Source organism: Camelus dromedarius, chromosome 29, assembly GCF_036321535.1.
Source record: "Camelus dromedarius isolate mCamDro1 chromosome 29, mCamDro1.pat, whole genome shotgun sequence".
NCBI classification, from domain to species: domain Eukaryota; kingdom Metazoa; phylum Chordata; class Mammalia; order Artiodactyla; family Camelidae; genus Camelus; species Camelus dromedarius.
This window is the reverse complement of record NC_087464.1, coordinates 9328598-9341256: the sequence shown is the minus strand read 5'-3', so window position 1 is coordinate 9341256 and position 12659 is coordinate 9328598. Positions and strand designations below refer to the sequence as shown.

General features: G+C 42.2%; 1 long non-coding RNA gene across 8 annotated transcripts in view; it reads right to left on the bottom strand.

Moving 5' to 3' along the window:
- Positions 1-12659, bottom strand: part of LOC105085444 (uncharacterized) — a 150459-nt gene that overhangs the window by 106297 nt on the left and 31503 nt on the right. For 5 of the 8 annotated variants that reach the window (XR_010378253.1, XR_010378251.1, XR_010378249.1 and 2 more), the window contains exons 2-4: positions 6010-6249; positions 5796-5910; positions 5601-5682 (exon numbers count right to left, since the gene is read on the bottom strand). This is a non-coding gene — a long non-coding RNA (uncharacterized LOC105085444). Of the gene's footprint in view, positions 1-1878; positions 2149-2277; positions 2580-3729; positions 5235-5600; positions 5683-5795; positions 5911-6009; positions 6250-12659 lie in introns of those variants that run through there. The other 3 variants (XR_010378255.1, XR_010378254.1, XR_836804.3) reach the window with 3 other exon arrangements.

Here is a 12659-nt window from a genome sequence, read left to right as displayed (position 1 = left end):
TCTCATCCTGTGCGTCTTCTACTCATCTCTTGCAAACCACCTTTTTCAATAACTGCACCTCAGTGTAACCCAGCTGGGGCCTGATGTTCACCCTGGACCAATTAGCTGGGGCCAGGGGCTGGAGTTCTGTAACTGCTGCTTCTATAAAACAGCAAATGGTTTGGAGGAAAGCACTACCTGTCTAAGTAGTAATTCTGGTTTTTTTTGTAAATTAAAACCATAAATATGGAGGGGAAAAAAAAAGATGGGAAGGACCCACACCAAGCTATTAATAGCATTTAAATGTACATTTGTTTTCTTATTTATGTTTCCCTATGTGTCTGAAGTCTTCTACAGTGGCTATAAATTACTTTTGTATGAGGGGAGAAAAGGGGCCCAACTTCTATGAGGACTTAGAAAGTGAATGTCTATAGTCGGTGATATTTGGAGAGAAAGAGAAAAAAAGTATCCTTAGTGATGTTAAGGTGTAGGAAACTCATACCAAAGAAAGGTTAGTAGCTGAACAGCAGACCCCACTTAAAAAGTCTTGGAGGTGGAGCAAGTCCTCACCATGAGGATGTCAAGGCTGCACTGGTGGAGGTGCAGGGTGCTGGGGGCACCAGGGCCACTGCGCCATGGCACTGTGCTGGGCAAATGGCTCCGAGGATAAGACAAGTCAGAGCAGAGAAGAAAGGCATGAGCTACATGGAATATAAGATACGGTTTTAGAAGACAAGAAACCATGACCATAAAAGGAAACCAAAATGGAAATATGTATTTCAAGCCATCAAATGAGGAATGGGGCAAGGAAGAGGAAGAATATTTTTTTGATCTGAAACAAGATAGCGGAGTTGCAATAGGGGAGAAAGGAGAGTGGGAGGTGAGTCCTTTTCAAGCACAGAGAGGAAGGATAAAGTGATGCCAGGGGAGATAAAGGGATGGGGACCTTAGGACTATAGAAAGCATAACACATAGAAGAATAAAATGGTTGAAATCAAAGAGGGTTGGTGAAACTAAGGTGAGGTGGGAGAAGAGAAGACGGGTAACAAGAAAATGAGATCTGGAGGACACATTATTTGGGCTTGAACAGAGCTTGCCAGAGCACTGATTCCAGAGTTGGGGAATGTTGACCACTGCTGTCTTATTTTCCTCCAACGGTCCCCAAATGATAACCTGCTACGAGCCCCTCTAACTGCACTCTGCCTATGGTCTCTCTGTAGACACGCACTCATCTTCTATTCTACCTGGTCCATGATCCCCTACTACCTTGCTGTTCTGGAGAATAGATTTTTCATTACTTTTCACTAATTACTTCATTGATTTTTACATCTCCAACCAGACAGGTGGCTCCTGGAGACTGGGAGGTTGGGAACAGCTGATACTGTGGTTGGATAGTAGTGGTTTTAAGATGCTCCTCAAAGCCAGAGAAGTGTCCTGTGTGATCTCCCTTTGAATCTGAGCTGACCCTTGTGGCTGGTGGACCAACAGCATATGTACCTGTGCTAGAACAAAAAGGACGCTTCAGTCTTTGCTTTGTTCTCTTGGGATGCTCATCTTTGGAGCCATGAGTGGCCAGGAAAGGAGCACAAGAGTGAGATGCTGTGAGGACGGTCTGGCCACATGGAACAACCAGGCCTTCTAGCTGATAGCCCAGCTGAGGGTACAGCAAGGCAGGGCCAGCATCGACCACCATATGTGTGGGTAAGGAAGCCTCAGAGGTCACTCCAGCTTCTGCCACCATCAGATCTCAGGAAAGCCTACCTGAGAGCCACCCAGCTGAGCTCAGCCAACACTCAGAACCATGACAGATGATCACAAATGACTGTTGTGGTTTCAAGTCAGTAAATTTTAGGGTGAGCCTGTCATAAGGAAATAGATCATTGAAACAGACATAGTTGGTTCCCAACAAATATCTATTCAATTTAATGCAACAGCAAATAAGGGAAGGGAACATTGTCTCTTGATCTTTTCCTCCCCTGTTGTCTTACTCTCCATTATCTTCTGTTCCTTGGTCAGGCTCTCCTTATATCTTCCATCTCTCTCTCTCTGCAAATCCAGAATTTATCCCTGGAGAAGAGGGAGTTACCATCCAGAGAGCCCGGGCTCTCTCATACCTACAAAAGGCCTTTGTTTTCTCTCTTCTGGTATAAAAGAGCTCAAATTCTTTTACTAAAAAAAAAAAAAAAAAAATGGTTCTCATTTTCCTGTTCTTGACTGACTTTATTCCTCCTTCCCAAATGATCTTTGAGTCTTGTGTGTACTTTTTAGGATGTAAAAATTAAGAACAAGATACTCTACCCGTAGATGGTCTTGGCTGGAACCTCACCCTTATCTGGAAAACACCATTGTTTTGGCCACTTTCAGATCTCCTTGCGGCTGGCTGCCCTGCCCATCCGCTGCAGGAGTCCTGACTCGGTTCCCCAGGCAGCACGGGGGGTCTGGCGGCAGCAGCTGCATCAGGAGCTTGAGTGGGAAGGTCAGGATGGCGGTGGGGACGCCCAGTGCAGCTTCAAAGGCAGCCTCACAGGAGGGGTGCTCAGACGCTGTAACCTGGAGACCAGCCTGGCTCTTCTTGCTCAGAGAGACAGGCCACTGAGCAGCTGATAAAGCACGGAGGTTGAGGAAGGGGTGAAAACTAGACCAGAAAATTCCCCCACCCTCTATGTGGAAGGGCGAGTGTTCCCTCTGTGCTGCCTCTCGGGGTAGCCTGCGCCGCTCCTACCTCGAAACGTCACCTGTGACAAGCCAAGGCGGGTGCCCACTGACAGAGTCCTGCTCTTGCACAAACGCACAGAAGTCTGGAGGAGCAGAGAACTGCTCAACGGAGATATGAAAAAGCGATCCCCAGCAACGGCCAACTGCATGCAGGGTTGGCCCAGCTCACCCACAGCAGTCAAATATCATCTCAGGTCAAGGAGACAGCCCCGCAGCCCAAAATAGCCTCCCTTCCCAGTTGCCATCGGGTCTAAAATTATACCATTGAAGATTTATTCCTTTGCACACCTCACTTTCACTGGGGGCCAGTCTGGGTGGGGGCAGGGACTGATGAAGTGTCTTCACATTAAGGTGTAAAAGGCTTGACAGCTCCACGGGAGTTATGTGGGGGGCAGGGAAGGAGGCAGGTGTTGAAAGGAGAGGGCCAAGGCAAAGGAAGTGCGGGTGAGGGAGACCAAAAGGAAACTTCTCCTATTTCAGACTTTTACCCAGAAGGAACTGAGCTGGCAGCTACATCATAAAGCTGAGGCCTGAGCAATTTGCCAATAAATTTGAACCATGCATGTAAACAATTTTAATCATGTATTCCTTGAAATGCCTTTATAACACATTACTATGCAGAGCCGCACAGACCACAACTTCAAATTGCCTAAGCAGGCAAGGAAAAAAAAAAAAAGTAAATGAAGGGGCAATTAGAAAAAATAGCAAGAGGAAATATGAGGAAATGGTCTCTACCTATCAGGCTGGAACACAAAAGCAAGCTCCAAGCAGGTAATCAGATCATCTCCAACAGAGTCTCCATTTCTAGGGGAGGAGTTCCTCAGAAATTCAGGCAAGACCTCTGCCCTTATATACAGAAGTTTGGTTAACTTGACCCCAGAAGATGAAGCAGTAAACAAAATAAAAACAATCACTATTGGAAATACTCCTCCAGTCCACCGTCCCAACAGCCACCAGCTCCATCTGATTCTACCTTTGAAGTCCTTAAGCAATAGATAAAAATTTCAGAAAGGTAACACACCCCCCCATCCCCACCCTCACCCCTGCTGAAACCACCTCTGGGGCAGAAAGCCGAGCACCATGGATCCTGGATGTGCCTTAGGCTGAGGCTAGAATACAGATAGGGACTAGAGGAAGGAAAGAGCGAAAGGCGAGGGAAAAGAACAGAGTGCTGAGAAGGACAGGTTCTAGCAAGAATGGCCAACATGTCCTCATCATTTGTCTATTCAAAAAGGACTGTCATTTAACTTTACCTCCAGTCCTCCAAACTCCATGAAGGATGGACATTTTATTCCCAGTGTTATGACTGAGATCACTTTGGATGAGAGAAATTTGGTGACTTGTCCAAGGTCATACAGCTGGGTGTTCAGGGACATGGGCAGGTCTTGAACTCTGAGTCTCACTAACTAACCCCTCTATTTCTTCTACTCTAATGGTCTTTGGAGCTACAGTACCCAGGGATTCCAGAAATGTTCCTCCTGAGTCTATGAGTAACTTACTGATGATTTCTGTAACTAAGACGGCCATCCTTAGCCTTGATTCGTTGATTCACTCAACAACGACTGAGTCTTAGCAAGGGCCGCGCATTGTTCCAGGAGCTGGAGTTCACCTTCGTGGGGATGTCACATAGATGACTCCATGATGGTTAGTCTCAGCTGTCCACACACTGTACGGTGGCCAGATCATCCTTTTCTATGACTCTTGTCTAATTTTCTCATGATACATAAGACCATCTGAAACCACGTAGTTCATTTCTTATTCACTATTTGACTGCTTGCCTTCTCTCTCTAGAAAATGAGGTCCTTCAGGGCAGGGACCCTCTCTGATTCAAGCTATCTCTCTAGTGCTTAGAACAGTTCCTGCACGTGATAGGTGCTTAAAAAGTATCTGGCCAAGAAATGACATTGAATATCAAAGAGAGCTTTTTCCCCAGTGCCTGTGATGTGTCCAAAGCCATGTGAGACCGTCTGCATCAATCATCTCATTTTATATGAGCCAAAATAGAAAATGGATGAGGAAGATGGAGTTCTAATAATGGTGAAGAAAGGGCTTGGAAGAATTAAAGCTCAGTTTGAAATGCCTGTACCCTGTGCCACTTAATGCAAGAACAAGGGCCATCTTGTGATATTAACAGGTAACAAATTTAAAACGAATAAAAGGAAATACTTTTTAAAACAGCATATAATCTACCTGTGGAATTCACTGCCGCAGGATATTATTGAGTCAAATAGTCTAGCAAGATTCAAGAAAGGATTAGACATTTATATGAATAGGAATAATATTGGCAGTTACACTAACTAGGTTAAAAAGTTACAAGGCATGTCCGTCCCGGGGCTCCAGGGCATAACTGCTCACCAGCTGGGGTGAGGAAGGAATTTCCCCTTGTGATAGAGCATTGCATAATTGGCCATATGCACAATGGCTGGTATTTTTGCAGTCTTCTGTAACAGACGTAGAGCCCACTGCCCGGGGCAAGTTTCTGGAAAAGTCGGGCCAATGACCTCTTCACATGGTTATTTCTGTCTTCTGGTTGCCCAGTCCTGAGTAGAAGGTACAGAGTACACAGAAACGTTTCTGGGATTTGTACCTGAAAATGTTTCCATTTCAGAAAACAGAACTGGTAAAAAGAATTTTCTGTTTCCTGATGAGGAAAATACTCACAGAATGAAATCATGCCCTAGTTGGAATCTCATTAGCGACACAGCCAGCAGCACCGGGAGGCAGCCTGGGCACTGCCAAACTTCAGCACATTGGAATCCTGGGAGAATCTCACACAACAGCATCCACTCATCACTTGTGTCCATCTAATACAATGCCTTATGCACGTGCACTTAACATGTGTGTTCAACGAAAGTGTGTTTTTGCAGGTGTGGTAAGGAAAGTTGTTTATAAAGCTGTCCACTCACCTGTCAAAGCTTTTCTCTTTGTTACACAGCCAGGCACTGTCTTTGATTCTTAGCGATGGACATCCTCCATTTTTTCTTCATCCTAACATGGAAAACCCAAAAGGCAGTTGTGAGCCTTGCATCAGAATATGTGTCCATAATAACATGCTATCATATAAACGAGGACATGGAAACTAAATTATTCATTCTACTTACTTAATGTTACAAATCTTAGTTATCCGGGTGTAGACAAGACTCAGAAGAAACTGTATCAGTGTTTGAACTATTTAAGAAAGAATGTCCCCCCAAAAACTGTAGGACAAAGAACGTTCTGCAAGCCAAAACAGAAAGGGAAATTTTAGTTTAAATCCTCAAACCAGCACTGAACCTAAAAGATTTCAAAGATTCTTGAATAAAAGCAGATAGATACACAAGAAAATGTTGTATAAATGTTAATACAGTGGGCTTCTATTATCCGTGGATTCCTCATCTGTGTATTCAACCAATCAAAATTTGATCTGCAGTTAGATGAACCCGCAGAACCCATTGCAATGGAAGGCCAGCTGTACTACATCATTTTATACAAGGGACTTGAGCTCCTCGGATTTCGGTTCCCTCAGAGGTCCGGGAACAAATCCCAAGTGGACACCGAGTAAAGACTGTGTTTCTTCTGGAAAGAGAGAGAAAAAGAGAGATCATAGTTGCCATTAGTATTTCCAAATATGTTCTCAAAAAATAAGTTAAGGGTCACTGGTCTAGGAGCCAGTCCACGAGAAAATTCTCAAGTCCCTCTGGACAGTCTTTTCCACGTATGTGATAGAATTGCTCTTGTAAGATTTGCTTCCTTAAACTGGCAAAATCGTATTACTTAGATTCTCTTAGTATAAGATCATACATGTAGTAACCAATTCCCATCCAAAAGAAAAGACCTTAGACATTTAAGTGTTGCTTCAGAGAGCTTCCAGTCATTTTATTAACTGGTGAAAGATTAATCTTTTCAATTTTGGCTATTTCCTCTTGGTATAAGATTTTCTAATTACTTTTTCATGTAATTAGCGTAAGAGTAGAAGCTATCAGATTTTTGTTTATTGGTATTGGGTTGTTTTGGGGTTTGGTTTTTTGTTGTTGTTTTGTGGGGCTTTTTTTGGTAGTTGATGTTTGTTTTTCACTCAAAATTAACCACATATCATTAGGAATTATACGTTAAGAGTGTAAGCTCTGTTGACAATTAGAATGGGACTCAAATTTCACTCTACCAGTGTTCAGATAAACCAATTCCTGAGACTCTTTTTCCTCACCTGTACAAGGGGGATATAATACATTTGCCTTAATCTGGTGGGCAGATTAAAGGAGACATGTCCGTAAAGCATCTGACACATCGCCTGTCATATATTAAGCAGACAATTAATTTTATTTATTATTATGACTGTGCATACTTTGCCTATGTATTTGTAATCAGTAAGAGTACATAACCTATTTCAGTATTATTACATTGTTTGCATAACAATAAGCATCAAGAAAATATTTTATAGTTCCATTTCCCCTATTGTTAGGTTTATGTTAAGTTCTAACTCTTGTAAACAACAGCTTGATGAACATCTTTGAACATTATCTTTTTGGTGCTGAGAATGGGTTCCTAGAGGTAAAATTATTTGGTCAAGGGTTATACAAATTTGCATGGCTGTTGATACACAAGGTCAAATGAGTTTCTTTGAAGGTTTTTGCCAATGTACCCCACCACAGCTCTAGAAGGGTATCAGTTTTGCTCTTTGGGGAATAATGGGAATTATTGTTTACCAGGAATAAAAAGAAAGGAATTAAAAATAATGAAAAACTTGTACAAGTAAGTTGTTGTATCACCAGATCTAGGGGGAAAAAAAAAGAATTCTGTGAACGGTGCAAATTTCCATTCCTTCAACATTAGCCAGTTTCCTTTCAAGCACTTTCTCAAAGTGTTATACCCAACCTCTCAGAAACTTATCCTGCAGTCACACATCTGCAGTCACACATCTTGTAGTTTTCCAGCTGAGTGAAGTCACAGAGGGAAAGGAGTGCTTTCCTGGTTTTCTGCCAGATGTCCAGTGGTCCCACGAAACCCAGTGATTCAACTGCTTGCTGCTGGCATGAAGACCCTGTGCACAGGGCCATTCCCAGAGGAAATGGGACCTGGTGAGGCTAATACATAAATATTTTCTTGAGAGGTGAAATAGCGTAGAATGACACAGCTCACATCTGACCACAAAACATGGAAGGTGTAACCCAATGAAGCGTATCACCTGAGCTCTGAAAGGGATAATCTGAGGAGGAACAGTTGGTTTATGCAGCTTTGCAAGAGACCTAAATAATAGCTGGTTTTGTGGGAAGAGAGGGAAAAAAAAAGAAAAGAAAGAGAATACTTTGGCCTTTGGTAGTGAATTTACTACATGTGAAAGATGAGGGACGGACAATGTTGAAGTGAAAATTTTCTAACTCAAGGTGATCAAAGAGAGGCTTTCCCTTAGCCTTTCTATATCAGTAGGCTGCTAACCCCCCACTTCCTCTTTAAGCAAGTCCTGAGGAGCCCCAAAACTTTATTTGCAGTCTGTGTGGGCATTGTCCTGACAAGAAAACATCTGACCTCCCTGCTCATCCACACCAAACTCTCTGATACGAAATCTCTTTTAAGACACTCACTTATAAGGCTGCTTCTCCCAGCTCAGCCACGATGGAGTATTCACATAAAAGGTGCAAATCTCAGTCAGGGTCATTTTTTTTCTTTCTTCAATTGAAGTACGGCTGATTTACAATGTTGTGTTCATTTCTGGTGTACAGCATAGTGATTCAGTTATTACATATATATTCTTTTTCATGTTCTTTTTCATTGTAGGCTACCAAAGGGTATTGAATATAGTTCCCTGTGCTAGACAGTAGGGCCTTGTTGTTTATCTATTTTATATAGTTAGTATCTGCAGATCATGAATTCCCAATTTTACTCCACCCTCCTCTTTCTCCCCTGGCAACCATAAGTTTGTTTTCTATGTCTGTGAGTCTGTTTCTATTTTGTAAATAATCTGATTTATATTATTTTTTTTAAATTCCACATATGAGGGATATCATATGGTATTTTTCTTTCTCTTTCTGGCTTACTTTACTTAGTATGACCATCTCCACGTCCATCCATGTTGCTACAAATGGCATTATTTCATTCGTTTTTATAGCTGAGTAGTATTCCATTGGGTATATGTACCACATTTCGTATGTGTGTGTGTATATATAGATATATGCCACAACTTCTTTATCCAGTCATCTATTGATGGATATTTAAGTTGCTTCCATGTCTTGGCTATTGTAAATAATGCTGTTATGAACATTGGGGTGCATGTATCTTTTCAAATTAAGGGTCCCTCTGGATATATGCCCAGGAGTGGGATTGCTGGATCATATGATAAGTCTATTTTTAGTTTTTTTCATGGAATCACCATACTGTTTTCCATAATGGCTGCACCAAACTACATTCCCACCAACACTGTAGGAGGGTTCCCTTTTCTCCACACCCTCTCCAGCATTTGTCGTTTGTGAACTTTTTAATGAAGATCATTCTGACTGGTGTGAGGTGATACCTCATTGTAGTTTTGATTTGCATTTCTCTGATAATTAGCAATGAGCATTTTTTCATGTACTTATTGGCCATTTGTATGTCTTCATTGGAGAAGTATTTGTTTAGGTCTTCTGCTCACATTTTGATTCAGTTGTTTTTCGCTATTGAATTGTATGAGCTGTTTGCATAGTCTGGAAATTAAGCCACAGTTGAGCTCTTTTGACACTTGTGGATGGTGTAACATTATTTGTTAAATTCCAGAATCTGGTACTGGTTAAACAGGCTGAGAGAATTAGTTACTTCAAAGGTGGGGACCATTGCCATGATGTTTTATCCTGACTCCATGGATGTCTGCACACCTGGATATGAAGCACAGCTAAAGGCAAGCAACATAGTAGAAGGAATAAAGACTCAGCCTCCCACCACTACTAGCTGTGTGACCCTATGCATGCCATGAACCTCTCTGGGCCTCTGCTGCTACTCTGTTAAATGGAGACAGTAACTGCTTGCAGAGTTATGTGAAGAGAACCCCAGCTCCCAGCACACAGGAGATTTTTTATGTACACATACATGCATATGTGACTATGTGTGTGTGCACTTGCGTTTTTGAAAATCAATTACTTCTCTCCATCTTTATAGCTCACAAGGTGACTTTTGAAATGTCAATCAAGAAAGGAAGGAAAGAAACAGATTTTCCTCTCCAACAAGAAAAGGCAATTAAACGTCAAATATTAACTGTTCCTGGGAGTAAATTTTTTTAATGGGTTAAAGACTTGGCCATTATAGACCTCCAATATGTAATTTCTAAGAAAGGACCAGGTAATATTTTTTTTAATTAAGTGGAAGATAAAACACTAGAACCAGTGTATCCATTCAGAAACCACTTTTTTATCCATTTTCCGGAGCTTCCCGATTGCATCATGCCTTTTAAGAGGCCCAATTTGTTGAACGGCACTTTATTTTAAGCCTTCACTTGTGAAAAGCATTGATTTATGATAGAGCTGATTAAAGCAATGGTGTCTTAAGCAATAATGATTTCAATTATTGGACTTTCACCGTTGTGCATTATTCTGATTTGCTCCCCATCCTTTCCCCATTTGGGTTGATTCTAAGGAAGGGAGTGTGATAGGTGATGTAATTTGGAAAGGTTTCTGCACAAATGGAATATCAGAAAGGAAGGTATGGAGCGATGGACTGCTGTACTCTTTTTGATGCTGGGAGGGTACTGTATTTTAATATGCTCTGACAAACTCGGACAACCCCTGGCTGAACTCCTACCCGATATCCTTAGGGTTATGGAGAGCTGAGAGTCTGCTCTATTCCCACTGGAGCACATTGAAGTCGGAGGAAAATACACCCTAAGGACTCCCTCCAAACCTGGTACTGAAAGTCTCACCGTCTCTTTTTTGTGGGTGTGGAGGAAACAGCTAAGCTCACACTTAGATCTTTAACTCATTTGAATCTAGCATTGATGTAATGCAGACCAAATTTTCTCTTCTTCTCTGAGAGCCTGTCCCCTGGATCAGGCTGGTAAATAGAAAAGTGAAATCGGCCAGGAGCCATATGCCAGGGAATGGTGGCAACTGTGAAGGGACCCTGTGTCATGGAGGAAGCTGCTCCTGCGCCCTAGAGAACTGTCACCACGTGCAACTGTGGCCCAAATGGTGCCACATCTTCTGATTTTTGAAAGAATCCAGAAATCTGTATAGTTAGATGAAGTGGAAGTCTCTCCGTTTCTAAAGGTTGGACAACTCTGGCCAAATTCAGCCTGGAGGCCACCTCTCCTGTGCCTCCTATTTGGTGCACAAGTGATCAATCTATCTATCTACTGGGGAGAAGATAATGCCACAATTTTTTTTTAATTAAAAAGTACTTTTATCCCACTCTTTCACAAACATTTAATGGACATATATTATGTGCTAAGAACTACCAGTGAGGGAAAGCAAAAAAAAAAAAAAAAAAATGTGATACTCGTTCTCTGTCATCAAAGAATAGCTAGAATTTATATATATATAAGAATTACAAAGGATTTCAGGTTTAACAATTTAAGGAGAAATGCAACCTAATATTGGGGCTCAATCTATCACATTTCTTTTGAGTACATTATCTCCTTCGTCATTCTTCAGGTAAGGTAGTCTGTCCCAATGCTCTGCTTCGAAGCTCCCATTTAATTTGATGACTGCTCCCATGAATACTAAGTCCATGTAGGGCTCATTCCCACTAAAATCCCCAACAGCAATTGGAAGGGAAAATTCCAGTTGCGCCTCGACAGGTTGTCTCCATCATAACAATGTGACGCATTTCTTAGTTCGGTGCTATTAACTGGACTCCTGCATGATTTAAATCTAGCTACTCTGTGCTGCTGTAGTTTTTAATGAGAGCTGACAAATGCTTTATGCATTAATCCCCAAGGAAAACCACCACCTCGATCTTTTTTTTTTTTTTTTTTTTTTTTACTTTTTTGGGGAGAATTATAGAAGTCCCAAGACACAAATGAAAGCATTTGGGTCCAGCCATTAGAATTTTCAGTTTAGCACTTGAAAAATTAGGTACCTAATTGCTTTACAGTAGAAAATCAGATCAAAGTTTAGATTCTTTCTTTTTAAACTTTGTAATTATTTCTCAGACTCCTACTTGAAATGCCTTAAAGTACTTCCATTGAAATGTATATGGGCTTTTTCCCTCTTCCTTTTAAATATGCTTTAACTGTGCTGGGTCGCCTTCCATTGCCCACTTTGATGGCGCTGCCTGAAAGGAAAGTTCTCAAGCATCACCACCACTGGCATCGGTGTGATATAGGAACGGACAAAACAGGTGGGGCACGGGGCTAAGGGTCAAGCATTGCACTGATTTAAAACAACACTTGATAGATTCTGTAGCTCAAAAGCGGGCGATTATGGAAGATCTCATTTCCTTCTTTGCATTGAATTCCCAGTCAACCCTTAGCATCCAGGTCCCCTTTTCCATCCTCTCCTTCCAAGCCCATCCCCATAGCAAGATCCTGTATGTCTTCTCAGGGAGCACAGAGCCATGGGTACATGCAGGTGATTGGATCAGGATTAGAACGCTGTGGGCACTGGATGTGGGCACACCTCAACCTTCTCTTTTGCTTAACCGGGCAGGCAATTCCAACAAGGTCACTGATGTTCTTAGGTGCCACCTTGGAGATTCATCTCCAAATCCATTATTTGACCAATGAAGGAGAAAGACTGAGAGAGGAGGTGACTTGCCCAGGGCCACAGAGCTGGCCCTGATGACTTCAGCTTGATGCCCTCCCCGCTGTCACTCACAGTGGTGGCCCTGTAGGAATCACTGCTCAAGCAGAATGTAGGCTTCACAATAAAAACTAGCATATTATAAAAGCACTCACTGATGGGCTCTTGTTTCGTGCCAAGTGCCTGCCCACTGCCAGAGACTCAACAACGAATGGGAAGCATAACAATCTTGATTTAATCACCTGCTGATGACTTCACCTCCCTGGGTTGATGCACAGAGCCAGCCTG